Source organism: Caretta caretta, chromosome 3, assembly GCF_965140235.1.
Source record: "Caretta caretta isolate rCarCar2 chromosome 3, rCarCar1.hap1, whole genome shotgun sequence".
Taxonomy (NCBI): domain Eukaryota; kingdom Metazoa; phylum Chordata; order Testudines; family Cheloniidae; genus Caretta; species Caretta caretta.
The window spans coordinates 176,258,719-176,280,099 of NC_134208.1; the positions used below are offsets into that span (position 1 = coordinate 176,258,719).

A 21,381-nucleotide genomic window follows, 5' to 3' on the forward strand; every position below is an offset into this window, starting at 1 on the left:
GAGTCAGAATACCAACAGGGCTATATGGATTTCAGGATCCAGGAAGGTAACAGGAGACCCAATCCCATATTACCATCAAGAGGAATTTGTGTGTATGACATAGGATCAGGCCCCATGTGAGTAAACAACAAATGGTGGATTATCTTTATTGGATTTTGTGTGTGTGTGTGTTCACTTGTTTCTCAGTTAACTATTTGCAGGACAAGGGCCATTGACAGTCCTAATAATAATGGTACCACAAGCATCCATCCTCTGGTAATCATCCAGTCACTAGAAGAGTGGAACCCTTGTACTTCCTCTCAATCCTGTAGGTAAACCAATTGGAAAAGGCGCAAAAAATCTTGCACAAAACGTTGCCATTTTTTATTAAAAATTTGACCAACTCCAGTGTTCATTACTATGGTAACAAACCGTCACTTCTATTAATTGTAATAATTCTAGGAGGCACATACGCATTTGTTCTTTCCTTTTCTATACTTTTGCTGTAAGCTTTTTCAATTTTGTGAGCAAGAGTTCAGGTGACAAGATAAAGATATTTCTCCCAGATAGGAATGTAGAGCTGTATTGTCATGATAGAAAGTGGCAAATACCATAGAAAGTGTAGAAATGGGATATAGAAAGGTCTCAAGATCTCTTCCATCCTTTTTTTTCAGTGTCAGAATAGTTCGTTATAACTGATTAGTATTACAATTAATATGCTTTATATGCCTAACTGATTTCTAGTTTTGAATCAGGGTTGCTACCCTGTGTAAACTTGCAACACTGAGTCACCCACTTGGCTTTTCTCCCTCCCCCTTCAGAGTCAGGTGAGCATTACTTCCTTGCAGTTCCAAACTGACCAAAGGAATGGGCGTGACTCCCTCAAGAGTCTAACAGATTCTTTTGTTGCTGCCTAAGCCAGTGTCTTTTGTTCTTGTGAGGCTGGGCTGGGTTTGTCCCATACCTGCCCTGATGAAGTGTGAACTGCCTCTCTGTTCTTGGAGAGTTTTTGTCTGGGCTTGCTTTAAGCCATGAGGATACATTTTCAGCCTCATAACTATATACATGAAATTATAACCCATAACAGGTGGACAAACATCTGCTAGTGGCGTTTTATTGACCTGCGCTTGAGTAGCCATGCAGGAGTGAGGATGTAAAAAGTATCTTGTTCCCTGGCTCAGTAACTACCATCCTCTAGCCAATGATTCTGAAATGCCTGAACCATTCCTCTTTCATTCCTGTCATATTGTTTGATTTCTATATTTGTTTGGGTATCCTTCTGGAATGACTTTTCTGATAGGGCATTTGGAGAGGAGGGAGAAAGAGTTGGTGAGCAATAGGGGATTCTGGGATATTCTATTCCATTTTATTTAACTTGTAATTGATTATTTGCAGAGGTATAAGACTCACAGGTACCAGAGTAATGGGCTCCAATGCACATTTCTAAGTAAATCTTAGTCTCACTGTATCTTTAAAACAGGTTTATTTCAGGTTTCAGAGTAGCAGCCGTGTTAGTCTGTATCCGCAAAAAGAACAGGAGTATTTGTGGCACCTTAGAGACTAACAAATTTATTTGAGCGTAAGCTTTCATGTGATACAGCCCACTTCATCGGATGCATAGAATGGAACATATAGTAAGAAGATATATATACATACAGAGAACATGAAAAGGTGGAAGTAGCTATACCAACTGTAAGAGGCTAATTAAGATTATTGAACTGTGAGGTGATTAAAAGAAACATTAAAATGAATGATTTCCCCCAAAACTTGATTTATATATAAATTTGACCTTAACTACCATGATCTGTTTTTATCATCTTCAGTGTACAGTAATTAATGTTTTCAGTTTACAAAAAATGGAAACTACTCAATTTGCAGTAGTTAGCCCCAGAGGACAGGGGTATGTAATGAAGGTGATTTATGGTGAGTCAACGCATTTTTCATCTACCTTGTTACTGGCAAATAATTTATTGTACGGTACAAATCCTGCTTTCTTTAGAGCAAAATGGTCTTTAAGCAAGGTGTTGATTCTTCTGCCACCAAGTGGTTATCTTGTTTAGAAGCAGCTGCTGTTTTTTATAAGATTACCCAATGCTTCGTAAAATTCTTTTTTATGAACTGTGGTATGATCAGAATTTTTGTTTTTGATTGCTAAACTGTATCAAACTAAAATAAATTCTATTTTTAAAGATCAAGCTGCAGCCTATAGAATAGGAAGAAGATTTTGCATTTTGAGTAAGGTGTGTTGTCTTTGCTTTCTAGAGTTTAGCAAACTGCATATTCCTGGTTTAGGCCCTGATCTTGTTTCCATCAAAGTAAGAAGACTCCCACTGAGTATACTGGGAACAGGATTGGTCCCTTAGTTTTCAAAGCTAAAGATTTGGTTGTTAAAAATTGTAAATCACAACTTTGTGATTAAAAGAAAAAAATAAGTAATTAAAGAGCTGAGCTTTTTCATCACAAGATATTGGTAAGCTAACACACATTTGTAAAAGCTCCCCCTCCCCCTGGCAAATTCTGCTTATATAATGCCTCTTCAGATCTGCAAATGTCTCATTCTCCTTCCTGCTTCAAATCCCTGTGCACAATCTGGCTCCCTAATGTGTACACACAGTAAAATTTGTATATTACCAGTAAAAATAAGGCATTCTGTAGCAGGGTCTGACATCAGACCTCTGGCTGCTGTCTCTTCCATTCTTTCCATGTGCTTTTCCTCCCACCCCTGCCTTAGAATTCATGTCAAAATAGCCAACTGCCAGAAACCTTATCAATATTACATGGGTTGTGCTGGTATCGACTTGATTATGTAAAGAGTTGTCACTTTGGATGGGCTAGCACCAGCAGGAGAGTGAATTTGTGTGGGGGGGTGGAGGGTGAGAAAACCTGGATTTGTGCTGGAAATGGCCCACCTGTTGATCATTTTAGATAAGCTATTACCAGCAGGACAGTGGGGTGGGAGGAGGTATTGTTTCATATTCTCTGTGTGTATATAAAGTCTGCTGCAGTTTCCACGGTAAACATCTGATGAAGTGAGCTGTAGCTCACGAAAGCTCATGCTCAAATAAATTGGTTAGTCTCTAAGGTGCCACAAGTACTCCTTTTCTTTTTATTGAAACACTGAATCTTACAGAAACACTCGTTTATATGGCAAAGTACATACAGCTTAGATTCCTAGTCCAATTTCTGAAAAATAAATCTTGCTCTGAATTAATTTATTTTTTTCGTTTTGTAATTTAGTCAATAAAATTAAAATTTAAGTGCAAGGGATTATGTGTGGGGGCAGACTTAAACTTCTCTTTTTCTTTTCTGACGCTATACAAAGTTAGCTCCAAATTTCAGTAATCTATACTATACTGTACATTTAGCAAGAATATATACTGTAATAAAAATACATGGCACTATTAGAGAATCTTTTGTCTGGGATAATCAAGGCACTTTGCTAACATCATTAATTAAAGAAGCTTTGTGTCACCTCTGTGATATAGCTAAATGTTCTGTAGATGGGTAAAATGATTGACATACTCAAGGTTGCACTGCCAATTAAAAAATGGAGATAGAATCTGAGTCCTGACTTCCATGTTTCTGTGCTCGAAACATGAGATTTCATGCCTTTGTATCCAACAAACTTCCGTTGTGTGGCATTTTACAGGTCATCTCATGAGAACTGTTCCCTAAGTAAATTTTTCTTGCAATTATAAATATAGTCTGGAAGTATTTTACAAAAATATATTGCTTATAAGCCATATTATGAAACAGTGAAATAAATTTCACTGAATAAATAACATTTCTTCAGTGTGCTAGCACTTTTAGTGTGTTCTGGGAGCAAATTCCACATTGTTGAGTATTACTTGGGCAGATAAGAAAAGGCATAACAGCCAACAAGATTTTTGTAATTGCCAAAAAACCTTGATTTGGAGAGCCAAGAGAGTAATCATGTTACATTTTAAAACTAGGTCCTTGTTCAGAGGGCTGTTGAGAGAAGATCTTACAATCAATTATAATAAGCAAAAGAAGTTGGTGCAGGTCACCTGGAACAGAAAGAACATGCTCATGTGTGGTTCCTCAGTGGTACCTTATTCAGCGGAGTTTTTCTTGTTAGAGTTATCACTGTATAAGAAAACACCCTCTGCAAGTGACTCCATAGAGGAAACACTTAGAGACAATGGTATGCCAGAGTCATAGTAAAGGAATAGAATCACATTTATGTATAGGGAACATTTTAAGTTTAAACGTGATTATTGTTCAGTAGCTTCTTAAATTAAAAAAAATACAATTTAATTTTTCATGCATTGCAATTCAGTCTATAGCTTTCCTCTGTCAGTTACAACATTCTTTGTATTGTACACATCTTTAAAACCATATTTTTTTCTGATGAGGTAAGAAAACAGAAAGACAAAATCTCAGTGTTGTGCCTCCAAACTCTTAAGAATAAATAGCAGCAGTTGCATTTAGACAAGAGTGGTATGAAATTTGACAGGAATGATTTTCTTGGTCATTGGCCTGTAAACCCAGTGTTACATATCAAGAAGGAATTGGGGGAGGAGGGAGCTGGGATTGGGATTGACAAAATAAGTATTCTGGAAACACTGCCAGTTAAACTTCAATACAAAATATTGTTTGGGTTAAGTGAGTAACATCTTAGAATAAAGTTCCTGCCAGAATAAGAAATAGTGTAGCATACAAAATAGTGTCAGGAATTGGACATAAGCACAAAAAGTTACCATCCAAGTACGTGTCTGATGGAAGCAGAGTTTCTTCTTCAAGCTCTTGCTCATGTCCATTCCATTGTAGATGTGTGCTTGCCACATGAACCGCTGCTGGACGTTTTCCCCTCAGTGGTATCCGTAGGGGACTGGCTCTGGCAGTGTCTGGAGTGGCGCGCATATGCGCCTGTAGAAGGGATGCCACCAGCTCCCTCCTCCCCCAGTTCCTTCTTACCGCCAGTAACAGTGCTGGAAGGTCTCCTTACTTCAGCAAGCTCTCCTGTCTCTCCTATGTCTAGTAGTGAATTTTTGTATATAGTTGTTTAAAGTTGTATAGTTAATAGTTTCCTTAGTGTTAAGTTAGAAATAGTTAGTTCCGTACGGGACTCAGCCTAGGGACAAGCCTTGTGACTGTTGCAAAAAACCCATGTCGCTCAGTGATCCCCATAAAGCTGCCTGAAGTGTTTAGGGGAAACCCATGTGAGCAACAAGTGTTACATTTGCAAGAGCTTCAGGCCGTGGACCAAAAAGGAGTGGGACATTCGTCTCCAAGCTCTCCTTATGGAGTCAGCCCTGGCACTGGCCTTGGAGCCGATGAGATTGGACTCTGCTCCAAGCACCGTGGCCTTGGTGTGGAGCGTGCCGCCGGCATCGACCTCCGACCTGCACCGTTCTCCATCCCCAGTACTGGCTAAAAAGCAAAGAAAGGCCAGGAGGGGGGTGTTCTCCTATGTCCCGTAAAGGGAAGGAAAGAGCCGGAGGAGAGTAAAGACCCACACGGGATAGTTCTTTCCTTCCAGACGGAGGCCAGGCTTCGACTCCCGCTGAGTTTTCAATCCCACTCCAAGACCCACCCGCCACCCCAGGGAGCGGCAAAGGCACTTGGCACCTGGAGATGCCGTCCATGCCAGAGGCCTTTCAGGCCACTAAGGACGTACTGTCCTTTCCAGTGCCGGCCACTGAGGTGCCCTGTTCAAGGGGTAAACCTGCCTTTGGATCCTTCCATCAGTGCAGCACTGCTCCTTGCCTCAGGGGGTGCCCCACCAGCGCTCGCCTGAACAGCGCCACCAGCCCCCAGACATGGGTTGGCTTACCAGCCAGAGTTCTTGGCCTCGGTCCCTGGACTTTAGGCAGCGTTCCTCGGGCTCTAGGTGTCGATCGCCAGCGGTCTGGCGCAGACTCGCAGAGGCACAGCACCAGTCCCCAAAGCCCCAGTGCCAGGAGCATCCGAGCTGCTCTCCCAGCTCACTGCACCATTCTGGATGGTCAAGATGCCGGTCCACAGAGCCCCATTACCAGATTGCTGGTATGATTCACAGCGGGCATGTTGATGGTCTCCAAGAGGTCAGTCTTCTTGCTCCCATTCCTGCTCCTGATCTACGGAACGGCACCACTCTCTAAGCATGAGGCGTTGATCACTGGGGAACCGTTGCCAATCTGTCAAACACTGCCACTGGTCACCTGGGTTGTGGCACTGAGAGCCATCAGGTAATCAATGGAGATCCATGGCCAGAGCCGACAGGATTGGTGTAGACAAGTGGCCTCGGAACTGTCCTGGTCCCCCAGACAAGTCTCTCTTTCCTCGGGCTCAAACGGTGAGGAGGAGAACCTGCCCGCAGGCCAAGGCTACTCACCGGTGGCGTCGGCATTCCCATCTAAGCCACCAGAGGCAGCATGGCCCCAGCGCCCATGGCCAGCCCCCTGGCAACTATGGAACCCCTGGGGGGTTCTCCACCCATCGTGGGGCATAGGTCGGTCTTGGGGGCATCTGAAAGACAGTCAGCAACAGTCTCCCACCTGCCCCCTGACTCAGACGTGGAGTCGGAGCAGGTTCCCCAAGGTCAGCCAGCCGCGGCTGAGGCTCCCCTAGCAGAAGCAGTGGAGTTGGCAGACCCACCTGTACCTTCCTTCTCATCCTCTTTGCCTCATGACGTGATAGCAGGGCCCTTTCACTTGGTTCCCCAGGATGGTGCCAGGGCCCACCAGGAGCTTTTAAAGAGCCTCAAACCTGGAGCTGGAAGCCAAGGAACTGGCAGAGCTCTTGGCTCCCTGTTTGATGCGCTAAGTGCAGCAGCTCCCTCTAAGGTGGCATTGCCGGAGCACGAGGGAGTGGTGAAAATTACTAAGGCCCTGTGACAGACACCCTCCTCCCTGCCCCCCATCTCCAAGTGGGCGGAAAGAAAATACTATATCCCCTCTAAGGGGTATGAGTATCTTTATACCTACCCTGCCCCAAGCACAATAGACAGGGCCAACCGGGATCGATGCTTAAGAACAAGGAGGCAAAGAGGCCAGCTGAGAGGCCAGCCAACCATCAGGCCTTACTTGGCCATTATGATTTCAGTATTTGGCAGTCCATGGCCAAGTTTGCGGATTTGCTGCCAGAGGAGCCCAGGCAGGAATTCCTTGCTATCCTTGATGAGGGCAGTGCTGTGGGCACCAGGGCAGCCCTCCAAGCGGCCTCAGATGCGGCAGACCCTGCAGCCTGGACCATGGCTTCAGCTATTTCTATGAGGTGTGTGTCCTGGTTGCAGTCGTCGGTCCTATCGACGGAGGTTCAACAATCCATCCAGGACCTCCCATTCAATGGCCTGGCACTGTTTTTGGAACAAACAGACAGTAAATTACATGGCCTGAAAGACTTTAGGGCTACCTTGTGCTCCCTGGCCCGATACACGCTGGGGCTGGCAAGGAAGCCAACCTCTATCAGAGCCTTTCTGCAAGAAGGGCAAAGGCTATAAGCGCCGGCAAGGCCATCAGCCGGCACCCTCAGCTCACTTGAGCTCCACCTGTTACCAACCGGGTAACAAACAGGCATTTTGAGGGTGTGTTTGAGGGCGACCTTCCAGCCTCTGTCCTGGATCCTGCTCCCCTGTTATTTTCCAACCGTTTGTCCCCCTTCCTCCCTGCCTGGGTCTCTATAACATCAGACCAGTGGGTCCTCAGGACAATAGCAGGGGGATATACCTCCAGTTTATTTCTATCCCCCCTTCCACCTTCCTCCCTGTCCTTATTTAGGGACCCTTCTCACAAGCATCTGCTCGCTCAGGAGGTGCAGCGCCTTCTGAGGGTAGGAGCTGTGGAGGAAGTCCCTCTGCACTTGAGGGGAAAGGGTTTTATTCCCGCTATTTTTTTATGCCAAAAGCCTAGGAGGGTCTACGCCCCATCCTCGACCTGCAGAGCCTCAAAAAGTATCTCAAGAAGTTGAAGTTACGCGTGGTCTCCTTGGCCTCCATCATTCCTTCCCTGAATCCAGGAGACTGGTTCGCAGCCCTTGACTGGAAAAATGCTTACTTTCACATATTGATATTTAACGGACACAGATATGAACTATGTGTACTATGTTTTGTAGTTGGGACCACCCATTACCAATTCACAGTGCTCCCTTTTGGCCTAGCAATGGCGCCAAGGGTGTTTATGAAATGCATGTTGGTAGTGGCGGCTACCTCAGATGTCTGGTTCATCAAGGGCCACTCCAGGGTCCAGGACCAGCGCAGCGTCGAGATGTTGCAGGCCACCTGTCAAGCTTTGGGCCTGTTGATAAATGAACAAAAATCAATGTTGATTCCGGTCCAATGGACAGAGTTTATCGAAGCGGTACTCGACTCTACCCAAGCTAGAGCATTCCTGCCAGATGCCAGGTTCAGGGCAATGTCAGATCTGATTGCAGGTGTCACTGCCCTTCCGCTCACCATGGCCCCAGTCTGTCTCAGACTATTTAGGGCATATGACAGCACGCACATACTGTCAAGGCTGATTGCTCACTCTCGCACTTCAAATGCAGAGGGTGGGGACCTGCAAGGATTTTAAAAATCAATGCTTGCCACTCCAGGCTTATATTAAACTCCCAAGGTGACAGCTTTTCTCTGACCTTGGCTTGGTGAACACTGCCACCACCCAAGTGAAAAACTGCCTTTTGCAAATACTGGAAAAACTCAGTTGGGAAGTTTTCTCTGAGGCCCCTTGGTTTTTCCACTGCTCCCTCGGGGAAGCCGAGAAAGAAAACAACAAAAGAGAAATCCAGCTGTTGCCACCAGCTACTTGAAAAACATATGCATGGACCTTTTAAGACACAAAACCAGTCAGGTTCTTAAAAAAGGTAAATTTTATTAAAAACAAAAAGAAGGAAAATACATCTGGAATTTAGGCTTTTGCTAGATTTTAAAAGAGCAATTCCAAAAATCAAGCACCCAAAATAGCTTTCTTGGGGTTTCAGCTTAAGGGTTACAAGCAAACAAAAGCATCTGGGGTTAGCACAGAGGCGTCCACAAGCCTTACAGAAAATAAAAGAAATAACCCTAATTGCGTCTAGCTAAACATTTCCTGTCCCAATGAATTCTTCTAGGTATGGACGATGAATTTTCATACCTGGTTCAAACTTTACATAGCATTCCAGCTGCCTGGTCTCTTCAGCCCAGAGAGAATAACGGAGAGACAAAGGGAAAGATTTTTCCCATTTTAAAAAGTTCTAGCCTTCCCATTGGCTCTTTTGGTCAGGTGCCCACTCCTTTTTCTTTACCTGCAGACTTTTTAACCCTTTACAGGTAAAGCAAGCAGCCACCAAGAGGAACTTTATAGCTAACTGACTGGCTGGGTGTCCATAAAAGGGAGCTCTGCCCCTTAATTTATCACACATACGTTGTCTGACATGTGAGACTCAGGCTGCGTCCCCTCCAGATGTGGCTGGCATTGGTCTACTCCCCAGCCAGACATCACCTAGACAAGGTCATCACGATCCCTCTGCAGGTATTTACCTCTCGGCAGTGGTGGTCCGACCCGATTCTGGTGTTGGAAGGTGTGCCATTCCCGAGCCTGTAACCCACGGTCTTCCTGATTTCAGATGTGTTCGACCTCAGTTGGGGAGCACATCTCGGTACACTGCGGACTCAAGGTTATGGTCTCAAAAAGAGCTTCCGTTGCATATAAACATCAGGGAGCGCAGAACCATCTGCCTGGCTTGCGGTGTCTTCCTTCCCCAACTGTCCGGTCTGGTGGTGCAGGTATTGACGGACAACATGTCCTCCATGTTCTATGTTAACAGGTGGGGGGAGTACAATCATCGGCTCTGTGCCAGGAGGAATCATAGAGACAGCTGCGTTTACCATGACTCATTCCTTGTTCAGCACACCACCAGACATGTCCCAGTACTTTCCTGACCAATGCCAGCAGCCTGACAGGTATGGCCCTTAAATAAAACACCTCAGCTCACAAGAAAGCACAGATTCCAGTGGTAGCACCATTGGTTGAGGGAGAAAGTCTTATCAGTAGAACTGTGCAGAAAACAATTTCCCATTCTGGGAAAACTTTTAAGATTTTGAAAAAATGTCCTATCCCAAATTGGGATGAAAAGTCAATCTCAAGGGTTTTTTTGGGAACCATTAGTCTGAAAATTGTTTTTTATTTGGGTTAATCAAAACATTTTGTTTCAATTTTGCCATTTTATTAAAAAAACCCTACCATTTACTTACATTTTTTTAAAAAAAGTTGTTTTGAACCAAAAACCGTGATTTTTTTCATATTGAAAGTATAAAACATCCCATTTCAACAATTTTGATTTTTTTTCCTAACTTTTTTTTTTAAGTGGGAAATTTTTGGAAAACAACCTTTTTTGTGACAAGTTTTGGTTATGATGGTTTTGGTCAAAACACGTTCAATGAAAAAGTTCTAGACCAGCTGTACTTTTTTAGCCTCAGCAGCAATCTGACATAATCAGAATAATGTAGCCATGTCAGTCCCAAGATATTAGAGAGACAAGGTGGGTGAGGTAATACCTTTTATTGGACCAACTTCTGTTGGTGAGAGAGACCGACTTTCGAGCTACACAGAGCTCTTCCTCAGGTTTGGAAAAACAACTCAGAGTGTCACAGCTAAATACAGGATGGAACAGATAGACTATGTGCTAACTACTTATGCTAAACTAAGGGCCACTCCACCTTGAATGGTCCCTTAGAATATGTGCTAATTACAATGCTAAACCATCTGTTCAATCTTGTATTTAGCTGTGACGCTCTGAGGCTTTGTCTACACTACCTCGCTTTTAGTGACATGGCTGTGCAGTGAAGCTGCTGTTTGTCGGCAGGAGAAAGCTCTCCTGCCAACAAAAAACTTCCACTCCCCACAAGCGGCAGTGGCTTTGTCAGCAGGAGAGCGCTCCTGCCAACAAAGTGCTGTTCGCACCGGTGCTTTTCGTCGGTAAACCTTTTCTCATTCGGGGGTGTGGTTTTTTTAACACCCTTGAACGACAAAAGTTTTGCCGACGAAGTTCCATTGTAGACAAACCCTGAGTTGTTTTTCCAAACCTGAGGAAGAGCTCTGTGTAGCTTGAAAGTTGGTCTTTCTCATCAACAGAACTTGGTCCAATAAAAGATATTACCTCACCTACCTTGTCTCTCGAATAATCAGAATTAATCTTCCTGAGCATTTCTTACTTTGAATGCTGGCAACACTCCTCCCACATTCAACAACTAATGTAAGTCAGAGAATCAGCTGGCATGGAACACTGTCACTTATTTAACATGTGGGCTGTGGGGATAGAGGTGGGAAAGGGCTTAGAGTTGTGCAGGGGAGGAGATGGAAGTGTGAGGAAGATTTCCGTAGTTGCGCTGGGTCAAAAATAGGAAATGAGAGAGAAGGGCTCAAAACAGAGAGAAAGAAGGCAAAGAGGGATGATCTGTAAGGGTTAGAACAAGTTAATTTGTAAAGGGATAAAAGTCTCTCCTTATCAGCCTCTGAAAGAGAGAGAGAAACCGAAAGGTGGTTAAAAACCTACACAAAGGTTTGGTATTCAGAGTTTGTCCCGGTTTTTGAGTATCATCGCACACGTTGTATATGGGTAGGAGGGTGCTTGTTGGTCTATCATTTAACATACCATTTCCCCTGCCACGTTGTCATTGCAGAATTGTGCTTAGACACAAAGATATAGTGTTGTATAGGGCAATGAGAAGCCACAAGTAGCTCAAGAGCTATGGTGGGTAAACATAGGTTACAGTAGTGTGATCAATCTAAATTTAGGGTTGATTTTACCCCAAGTTTTGCTAGTACTTTAAAAAATGTATTTAATCCTGTCAGTCAGTAACCTCAAGAGGAAAGGCTTTGGATTTAGTGCTGCAAAGATGCTTGGTCAAGCCTTAAAGCTTCATTGATTTTGTCAGTGTTGAAACAGAGCCTTTGATACTTGATTCCTTTAACTGTACTTAAAAATAAATTAAGTTTCTGTAGAGTCATGATTCATTCTGACATTGATCATCTTGTACATTTAAATTCCTTCATATTAAATAAATCATCTATGTTCAGTAGCCTTTTTAGTAATGTTGATGTCCTGTGTAACTGGGAATTCTTAGGATTTGACAGCTTGTGGTAAAGGTAGTGTAGGAAATGAAGAAATGAGAGGAAAAGCTCTTGTAGATTTGTTTTTTAATCAACTCTAATAGTGCTGTTTGTGGACTGAGTATCTCTGGCTCTGAGGAAGACAGAGAGATGATCATGGAAGAACCCTGAAATGAGTTTATTCATCTCTTGGGAAGGGGAAGGAAAGCTTGGGGACCTTAGGTAAGGAAGAGATAAGTGTGAGAGGGAGAAAGGGAAGAGATTGAATTTGGGATGGGAACTTGAGGAAAGGGATTGTGGGGTAGCTGCATGCTGCCGTTTTAGAGAAAGAGCAGGGTGCTGTCCCTTGTGGATACAGCAGGAGGATAACAAGCCTCAGTCTGCCACCTGAACACTTGGCAATAAAATACCATAGTGCATAATTTCTGTAGGTTGCAAGCACGAACCTAGGCAAACGTGTTCCTAGCCTTTACATAGGCTTTTAGTAGGGTGATCTGAGAGTGCCCCGTGATGCAAATTGTATTTCTATATATGCCAAAAGGATCCCACGCCTGACACCTTTTAGCGTAGAATTATCTTCATGCACTGTGTGTGTGCATGTGTGCAAAATTAAAAGGGTAAATCCAGCTGGCTTTTGATGGATGCAGTCAGGTCATTTGTAGGACTAGGATCCCAGGTCCTAGCCCAATGTCTGTTTCTGACCTCTTTGGAAAACCCACACCCATGAGCGATGTAGTTATACCGACCAAACTCCTTGTGTAGACAGCGCTTTGTTGACAGGAGGGCTTCTCCTATCGACACAGATACCGCCTCTTGGGGAGGTGCAGCACCTACGCCAATGGGAGAAGCTCTCCGATCGGCCTAGGTAGCATCTTCATTAAGCGCTACATTTGTGCAGCTGTGCTGCTGCAGGGCTGTATGTGTAGACAAGCCCTTAATGTTTGTGAATTACTTTTAGTCACTGAACAAAATAAGACAGTCTAGAAATGCAAAGTGTTGGTATTTTTGTTGTTACTTCTTAGGGAATAACAGATAATGCAGATGGTGTTGTAATATGAAAACCTTCTAGACATCTTCCAAACACAGAAGAACCTGTTTCTTACCAAAAATGCTTTCAGTCTAAAACTACGAAGACAGCAGGTGGGAAAAGGGGATATAATATACAAGGCAAGTGATTAGAGAGGTTTTAGGCATTGGTCTTTTTTAAAAAAAAGTCTTTTATAATAGGGCAACTCCATAGTACATGAAGCAGATCCACAGAATCACCCTTGTATCTCTACCATAGAGTCTTTAATAATCTCTTTGGTGTCAGTCACGTGGCATTTGTACTGCACTCCGGGTATTATCCTGAAGGAAAGAAAGGGAGGAATTGTATGACCCATGTAAGCCCTTCTTTTCTTCTCTCGAGCTAACAGTTTCATTATATCATTTTCCCTTTGAAATCTCAGCTAAAGCATATAGTTTTGATAAAAGCCATTAGTGATAGTTATCAGCTAACTTTCTTGGTAGATATTGCTTTCAGATATAAATGTTTCCAGTGGTGTTGGAACAATTTTTATAGTGGGGGTGCTGAAAGCCATTGAACAAAATTGACACCCTGTATATGATGGAAACCACTTCAAGTGAGGGGGTGCTGCCACACCCCAAGCACCTTGAGTTCCAGTACCCCTGCCTGTTTCTAAGATTAATACTGCTGTTGACACTTGTTAGTAACTGATTGTGGACTGCTGGCCCCTGCTTGAATGGCAGGTGATGTAAGATGTGAAATAGCTATCAGTGTATTGTACAAAACAAAAATACAGCTCAGAAGACGAGAGGAGGAATTTGTCAAGTTACTGACCATGGACTAGTACCATTTGTATTTATGATGCAAGAAAAAAAAGTAAAGTCTTATGCACAAGGAAGTAAAATATGATTCTAATTCAGTGATCAACATTTGGTTGTCTCTTACTGTTTTATCTGATGTTGGTTGTAATCTTCACAGCACATTTATTTTTATGTTTTTAGTAACTAATCACTTGCTTGTGGTGAATTCTTTGTGGTCTAGTGGATTGAGTACTGGATTGGGACTCAGGAGACCTGAATTCTATTCCTGCCTCTGTCACTGGCTTTCTGAGTGACCTTGGGCAAGAACATAAGGATAACTGTACTGAGTCAGGTCAGTGGTCCATCTAGCCCAGTACCCTATGTGATATAGGAGGGCCAGGGAGCAGTGGGAGAGTGCTAGAGGGGAAATATATAAGCTCAAGGCTACTTAAGGCCTGGTTCCCTGTAGACTAGGGAAGGTGGCTGCAAGTTAATTGGAGCACCTGCAGTCAATTAAGGCCCTGTTAGGAATCTAATAAAACCCCCTGTGTCAGGCAGACAGGGAGGGAGAAGGAAGGATGGGAGCTTGGAGGTAAGTTGAGAGATTTGGAAGACCTGAGAATTGAAGTAAGGGAGACCCTACCCCAGCAGGACAGGGAGACTCCCTTCCCCCCAGCATCTAAGGACTGAGGGTAACCCCACCTAAGGGGGATGATGGTAAGAAACCCAAAGGGGTTGAGAGGGGCTGGGACTCAGAGCGAGGAGCAAACCCAGACCACTCCCCGGCTTCCCTCCTCTGCCACCTTCTCAGACTAGTAGCGGGGCCCTTGGCACCCAAAAGCAGGGGCAAAGGGTGGTATCTTAGTTCCCCACCAAGAAAAGCGCAGGATCCACCAGACTAAAATCGGCCATCTTGCCACACCTGTCTTCTGAGAGTGGTCGATACCAGATGCCTCAAAGGGATTGAACAGAAATTGTCAATTTCAAGTGATCCATCCTTGGAGTGAGTGAGTGTTTATTAGGATAGTCTGACACAACCTTTTACTTTGCAATTCTTGGGGATGAAAAAGCAATTTTAATTTCCTAAGGAAGTCTCAGAATTGCTGAGAACGTTTGTTTTGCTGCTGTACTTTTCTGGTAAATAATGTGTAAAGAATAAATATGTTTGTTCCAAAGGCCTGTTATTTTTGGAGTATCTTTAGATACTTTTCTTGGGTGTATATAAAAGGATCTGTAGATTATGTTTTGTGTTATCTTAGACATTTAGAATCCTTGGACTACTCAGATTTATCAGAGTAGGTACCTGGCACTGACTACAATAGTTAAGGCTGAAAACAGTTTTATTTTGTTTTAATTTTATTATAGTGAGTGGAGAACGGAGTTGTAGAGGAAGCACCCCACTGATCGAGCATAGATCTGTGCATGTTGTGAGAACAAACATGATATAATTTTAATAAAGAACAACTTTATAACAACATTTTAGTTAGTACCAGTATGTGTTGCTCCTTATATTGCACATAGACTAAGGCCATGTCTACACTACACAGTTTTGTCAACAAAAGGTGGCTTTCATAGACAAAACAGTGGAGGTGTACATACTGCAATGCTCCTCCCACTGATTTAACTCTCCTGTTATCCCGAAATAATAAAACCACCTCAACGAGACGCATAGAACGTTTTGCGACGAAGTTAGAGTGACGCAATGTCAGTGTAGACACTGCGTTGCTTATGTTGCCCTAAGTGACATCCAGGAGGTGTCCCACAATGCCCATTGTGGCTGCTCTAGTCACCAGTTTGAACTCTGCTGCCCTGCATCAGGCATATGACCCTCTCCCTTTAAAGTCCCAGGAATTTTTGAAATTCCTCTTCCTGTTGGCTCAGTGTGGCCAGCTCACATCAGATCTCCCCAGATGGCCATGCCAGTTCCCTGCAGCAAATGCGCTCCTGCGTGGAGTACACTGGTGTTGTTGAGTCTGTGGAGAGAGGAGGCTCTGCAGTTGCAGCTCCACTCCAGCCATGGGGCAGACTGCTTGTGGCATGGAGAAGGAGCATGAAAGGACACACAGCAGGACAGTGCTAAGATCAAGGAGCTGAAGCAGATGTACCAGGAGGCAAGGGAGGCCAATCCTCCCTTGGTCTGGTGCGTCACCAAAGACATGCCAATTCTACGGAAGCTGCACACCATCCTCGGCGGCAATCCCATCTTCACCACCAAGAGCCCCACGAATACTTCGGGGGTGGGGGGAGGGGATGGTTGGAGACAGCAGCCAGCGAAGTGAACTCTGAGGAGGAAGTGGTGGATGAGGAAGTGGAGTTGGAGGAGTATGGGGGATAAGGCGACAGGGTCATCCGGTGGTGTGGTGAGCCAGGACCTCTTTTTAACTCCATAGGGGTCTAGCCCGTCCCGGCACTCAGGCTTTGGCGTGCCTGATGCAGGAGAGCTCCAGTAAGTACTCATTTTGCTTTGATACTGCAGGGAGACTTGAGATAGAGCATTTTTTTTCAACAGGGTAGAAGAGGGGTAAGGGATAGAAATATCCAACATTAGCATCTGCTTCTCATTCCCTTGTGCAGCTAGGCAGAGGGAGCCCTGTATAAAAGTTTAACACACACTGGGATGTCCCAGGAATCCTCCGTAGAGATCTCTAGGAAACTTTCCTGGAGGCACTCTGCAATCCTCAGCTGCAGGTTTCTTGGGAGGGCTGCCTTGTTTCTTCCCCAAGAGAGAGTGGTATATCTAACTTGGGTAAAACAAGGCGTTGAGTGCCCTCACAGTACTGCCTCTGCCTATTGTTTCTTTAGCTTCTGCAGATGTGCCGTTGAGGGTCTCCTCCTGCACACCAGCTGAGCAGCTCGGTCTGATAAGGAGATGAACAAGGAGGAGTAAGGACTAAGTAATATTTAGGGAGGTGCTGCAATCATCTGATGCTGCCGATAACGAGCAGAGAGCATGGAGAGAGACAATCAATGAAAAACTGAAAATAGATAGCCAGGAGAGGAAAGAGGGGCAGGAATGGATGATACAGCTGCTCAAGGACCAAACTGACATGCTGAGGTCCCTGACATGCTGAGGCCTTTCATGTCCTCCCCAAACTTCCCCTGCACATGCTTCCCATATTCACGGGCCACTGCAGTACCCAATGCACTGAACCCCGACGGATATGTTTCACAATGATAGCTGGACATTCACCCAGCTGTGAGAGCCTCATTTCAGAAAGTGCTCTACATTGTTGTGTCCCTTCTAGAAAACTGTAATGTTTGTATAGTTGTTTAATAAAAATGTATTTTTAGAAGTAAAATGAATCTTTAATTGTATCGGTAGCTGCTGAAATTCATACACAGTGGCAATCGGTACATTTGCAAACTATAATTAATGCTCACACAGCAATCATTACAAGGGTCATTCAACGATGCTAAAAAACAATGCGTGGCCCAGTGCATTACAGAAAGACACATTACTGGGATTCATTGTCAAAATGCTCCTTCAAAGTCTTCCTGGTTTGAATAGCCCCCTGTTTTGCCCCTCTAACAGCATTGGTATCTGGCTGCTCAAAAGCAGCCACCAAGCAATCCGTCTCAACGCTCCACACCTGCGGAAGTTTTCCTCGCTTAGCTTAACAAATGTTACGCGGCGCACAGAAGGCTGCTATGACCATGGGAATATTTTCCTCACTGAAATCTAACCTGCCAAAAAGGCAGCACCCGTGACCATTTAATCTGCCAAAGGCACATTCAACAGTTGTTCTGCACCTGCCGAGCTTGTTGTTGAAGTGCTCCTTACTGCAGTCAAGGTTTCTGGTTTAAGCCACGGGAGCAAAGGGTAGTCTGGGTCTGCCAGGATCACAGTTGGCATTTCCATATCCCCAATTGGAATCTTCTCATCTGGAAAGAAAGTCCCTGCTTGCAGCTTTATATACTGGCTAGTGTTCCTGAAGATGCGTGCATCATGGACCTTCCCTGACCACCCCACTTTGATGTTGGTGAAATGATCCTGGTGAGCCACCAGTGCTCACAATACCTTAGAGAAGTAGCCCTTTCTGTTGATGTACTCAGTCACAAGATGGTCTAGGCCAAAATGGGGATATGCATGCCATATATTGCCCTGCTGCAGTTAAGGAATCCCATTGCCACAAAGCCATCCACTATTTCCTGCACATTGCCCAGAGTCACAATCCTTCGTAGAAGGATGCAATTAATGATCTTGCATGCTTGCATCACTGCAGCCTCCACGGTGGACTTTCCAACTCCAAACTGATTCGCAACTGATCAGTAGCAGTCTGGAGTCGCCAGCTTCCACACAGTGATCGCCACTCACTTCTCCAGCGTGAAGGCAGCTCTCCTTTTGGTGCCCTTGATCCGCAGGCAGGGCCATGCCCAGCTATTTTGGTGCCCTACGCAGCTCCCCCCGCAGGAGGGCTGTGTGGGGCCCCAGGCTTCCACGGGTGGGGTGGGGGCGTGCTGGCACCAGGCCTCCTGTGGGAAGAAGAAAGTCAGTTGTGTGATGCAGTGGAAAATAAAATGGCAGTTCCGTTTCTGACAGCAGCAGAAGTTGTCTTTCTCTTTTTCTCATTTCTTGGGTTTTGTAGTATAGCAGATGCATTTCAAACTGATTTATTTTTATTCCGAGTCTTTACTCCTTCATGGACCAGCTGTGATCCAATCTGGTCTCTCACATACTTATAACATTTAAGGTAATTTCTGTTAAATTTGCCCACTGACGCTATAAATACTCTCTCCGTTCTGTTTTCCTGACTGCTTAGTTCAGACTAAAACATGATAATTTGAGAGACAGAAGATATCTTAATGATTTTATACTTCCCTTTATTTAAAAAGATAAGTACAATTTGTGTTAATATTGTTGGGTACTTTCTGATTTCACCAGAGCAAATGGTGAAGACTGACTTCTCAGTAAAAGAGATTAGTGAAGCACTAAAATTCAGAAATGGGAGGGGGAAGGTTTCCTTCCATTTGATGAAAAGAATCTTCAGATTTTTCTTTTTGATTTTGAATCCTTTGAACACTATTTCTTGGATTGTTGAAAAGAACAAAATACAGAATATTAACAGTGTTTTATTTAAGGCTCACATTTCTTGAGGAAAGGCCTTTTTTATTACCACTTTTATCCCCAACTCTCAAAGTAAATGACATATATCTTGGCATTTGGCCTGTGGTATTTTGTTAAAAAGGTAATGTTTATTAAAGAAACCAACCAGTTAAGCTTATTCTTTTCTGTCTTTGGAGGAAAAAGTCAGCCAGACTCTTATGTATTCAATTTTTAACAGCTTCTTAAAAGTTGCCTGCATGACATTAACTCATACCTGGACAAAAAGAACAGGAGTACTTGTGGCACCTTAGAGACTAACAAATTTATTTGAGCATAAGCTTTCGTGAGCTACAGCTCACTTCATCGGATGCCACAAGTCCTCCTTTTCTTTTTGCGAATATAGACTAACATGGCTGCTACTCTGAAACCTAATTTAAATGGTACTGACCAAATTCTGCTTGCTCCTACACATGTGTAACCACACTGTCTTGAATGTGTTGTGCAGGTATAACGCCGGATAGATTTTGGACCAATAGAAATATTCCATCTGATTATCTCTTATTAATTAAAGCAACCAAAGCCAGTGCAGTTCACCTGTTTTATTTTGCGCAGACGGCAAGCACTTGGATAATGGTTATGATGATGGCACTCAAACTGAAATATGCACTGAGCTTTTTGTGTTCTTTTAGCACAGAACGGTTCTCTCACTCTCACACAATTAAATTCAGGGTCATACTCTTCTGTTGATTCACTTGTGGTATGTCCATTGATGTCAGTGCAGGTTTTGTATGGGAAAAGTGGGAGCAAAATACTCCTAATTTATTACTGAGATATACAGTTACATTAAAAGCTTGAAACAATGGATGCATCATTTACAAAAACAAACAAAAAGCAACAAGCTGAAACTTTCAAAGTTGCCTAGGGGGTTTAAAAGCAGGACTCCCATTGATTCCAATGGGAAATGTGCATCTGAATCTCTTATGTGGCTTTGAAAATCTCATCCATGGTGTTTTATGATACGAAAACCAAACACTTCAGTATCACTAGTGTAAAAGAAAGTGATTTGGACCTTACTGTAGAACAGGGGTGGCCAACCTCTGGCTCCGGAGCCACATGCGGCTTTTCAGAAGTTAATATGCCGCTCCTTTTTAGGCACCAACTCCAGGGCTGGAGCTACAGGTGCCAACTTTCCCATGTGCCAGGGTGTGCTCACTGCTCAACCCCTGGCTCTGCCACAGGCCCTGACCCCACTCCATCCCTTCCCGCTCCCTCCCCTGAGCCTGCCATGCCCTCGCTCTTCCCCTCCCCCTCCCCCCAGCCTCCTGCATGCCACAAAACAGCTGATCGGGAGGTGTGGGGAGGGAGGGGAAGGCGCTGATCTGCAGGTGGGAGGCTCTGGGAGCAGGGTAGGGGAGCTGATGTGGGGCTGCAGACGTATTACTGTGGCTTTTTGGCAATGTACACTGGAAAATTCTGGCTCCTTTTGAGGTTCAGGTTGGCCACCCCTGCTATAGAACATTGACTCACTGTTTATTAAGTGATGGGTAAACAAAATTATAGAATAAAAAAAACATGGAAAGGCTACCTTTTACTATTGTAACCAAATTAATTTAAGAAAACAAATGAAATGAATCCCCCCCCAATACTGCTTCTTTGAGGGTTGCCAAGAATTGTGTTGCCTGTCTATTCATTGTATTCCTCCCCACCCCCTGTATTTTTTGGTACACCTCCAGAATAATTTGGGTGGGGAGTTGTTTAGATCTTGAAATACTTTTTGATTAGGTTCTTTGTACTGGGGGATGGGGAGATGGGTTGGAAAAGATTTCCTTCCTCCCCCTGTACTCTGTTTTCTATTTCAACTACAACCGCAGTGTAAGTTCCACAGCCCAGCATTTAACAAATATTTTCCTTGGAAAGTTTACTGTTTGAAGAAATGTTAGAAGTAGATTTTCTCCCACATACATTGATTGATCCTTTCATAGAGTTTTCACATATTTGGTGAAAGTTAACCTTCAGTGCATGCTGTGGGCTTTGGCTCTTAGGACTGAACGATTTCAGGTCTTAAAAAAGTAACAGATTGAGATAGGATTTCACTATTGTGATTAGTAGGTATTTGTTTTCTGTGTCATGCAAGAGTGCCATCCAGTGGTGATAGACAAAATTTATGTTGCTGAAAGTGTGTGTGTGTGGGGAGGAGGACTTGGTTTGCTTGAAATAGCGCTGTAGAATTGCGTCCAGCATTAAGCAAATTTTATGTCTGTGAGATTCTTACCTGTTCCTTTGCTTAGGCATGATTCTAATAGCTAATGCTAATGCGAACATCTGGAAAAACTAATTTCTGGATCCTCAGCTGGTGTACATTGGAATAGCTCCTTTGAAGTCAGGTGTACTAAATCCATTTATGCCAGCTGAAGATCTGCCCTAAGTGTTTGATAAAATATTAATGGACCAAATACTACCAGTCAACTTAAAGTCTTAGCATAGCTGCTTCCTCCATGAGTGAATTATTCTCCTACAGAAATA

The 21,381-nt window shown here is 43.9% G+C and overlaps 1 protein-coding gene and 1 long non-coding RNA gene across 7 annotated transcripts in view; one reads left to right on the forward strand and one right to left on the reverse strand.

Annotated features, from left to right (window-relative positions):
* Nucleotides 1–21,381, forward strand: part of PRKCE (protein kinase C epsilon) — a 524,967-nt gene that overhangs the window by 281,194 nt on the left and 222,392 nt on the right. The window lies entirely within an intron of this gene.
* LOC125633554 (uncharacterized) overlaps nt 17,150–21,381 on the reverse strand; it is a 47,322-nt gene continuing 43,090 nt past the window's right edge. The window contains exon 5 of the long non-coding RNA XR_012667774.1: nt 17,150–18,287. This is a non-coding gene — a long non-coding RNA (uncharacterized LOC125633554). The remainder of the gene's footprint in view (nt 18,288–21,381) is intronic.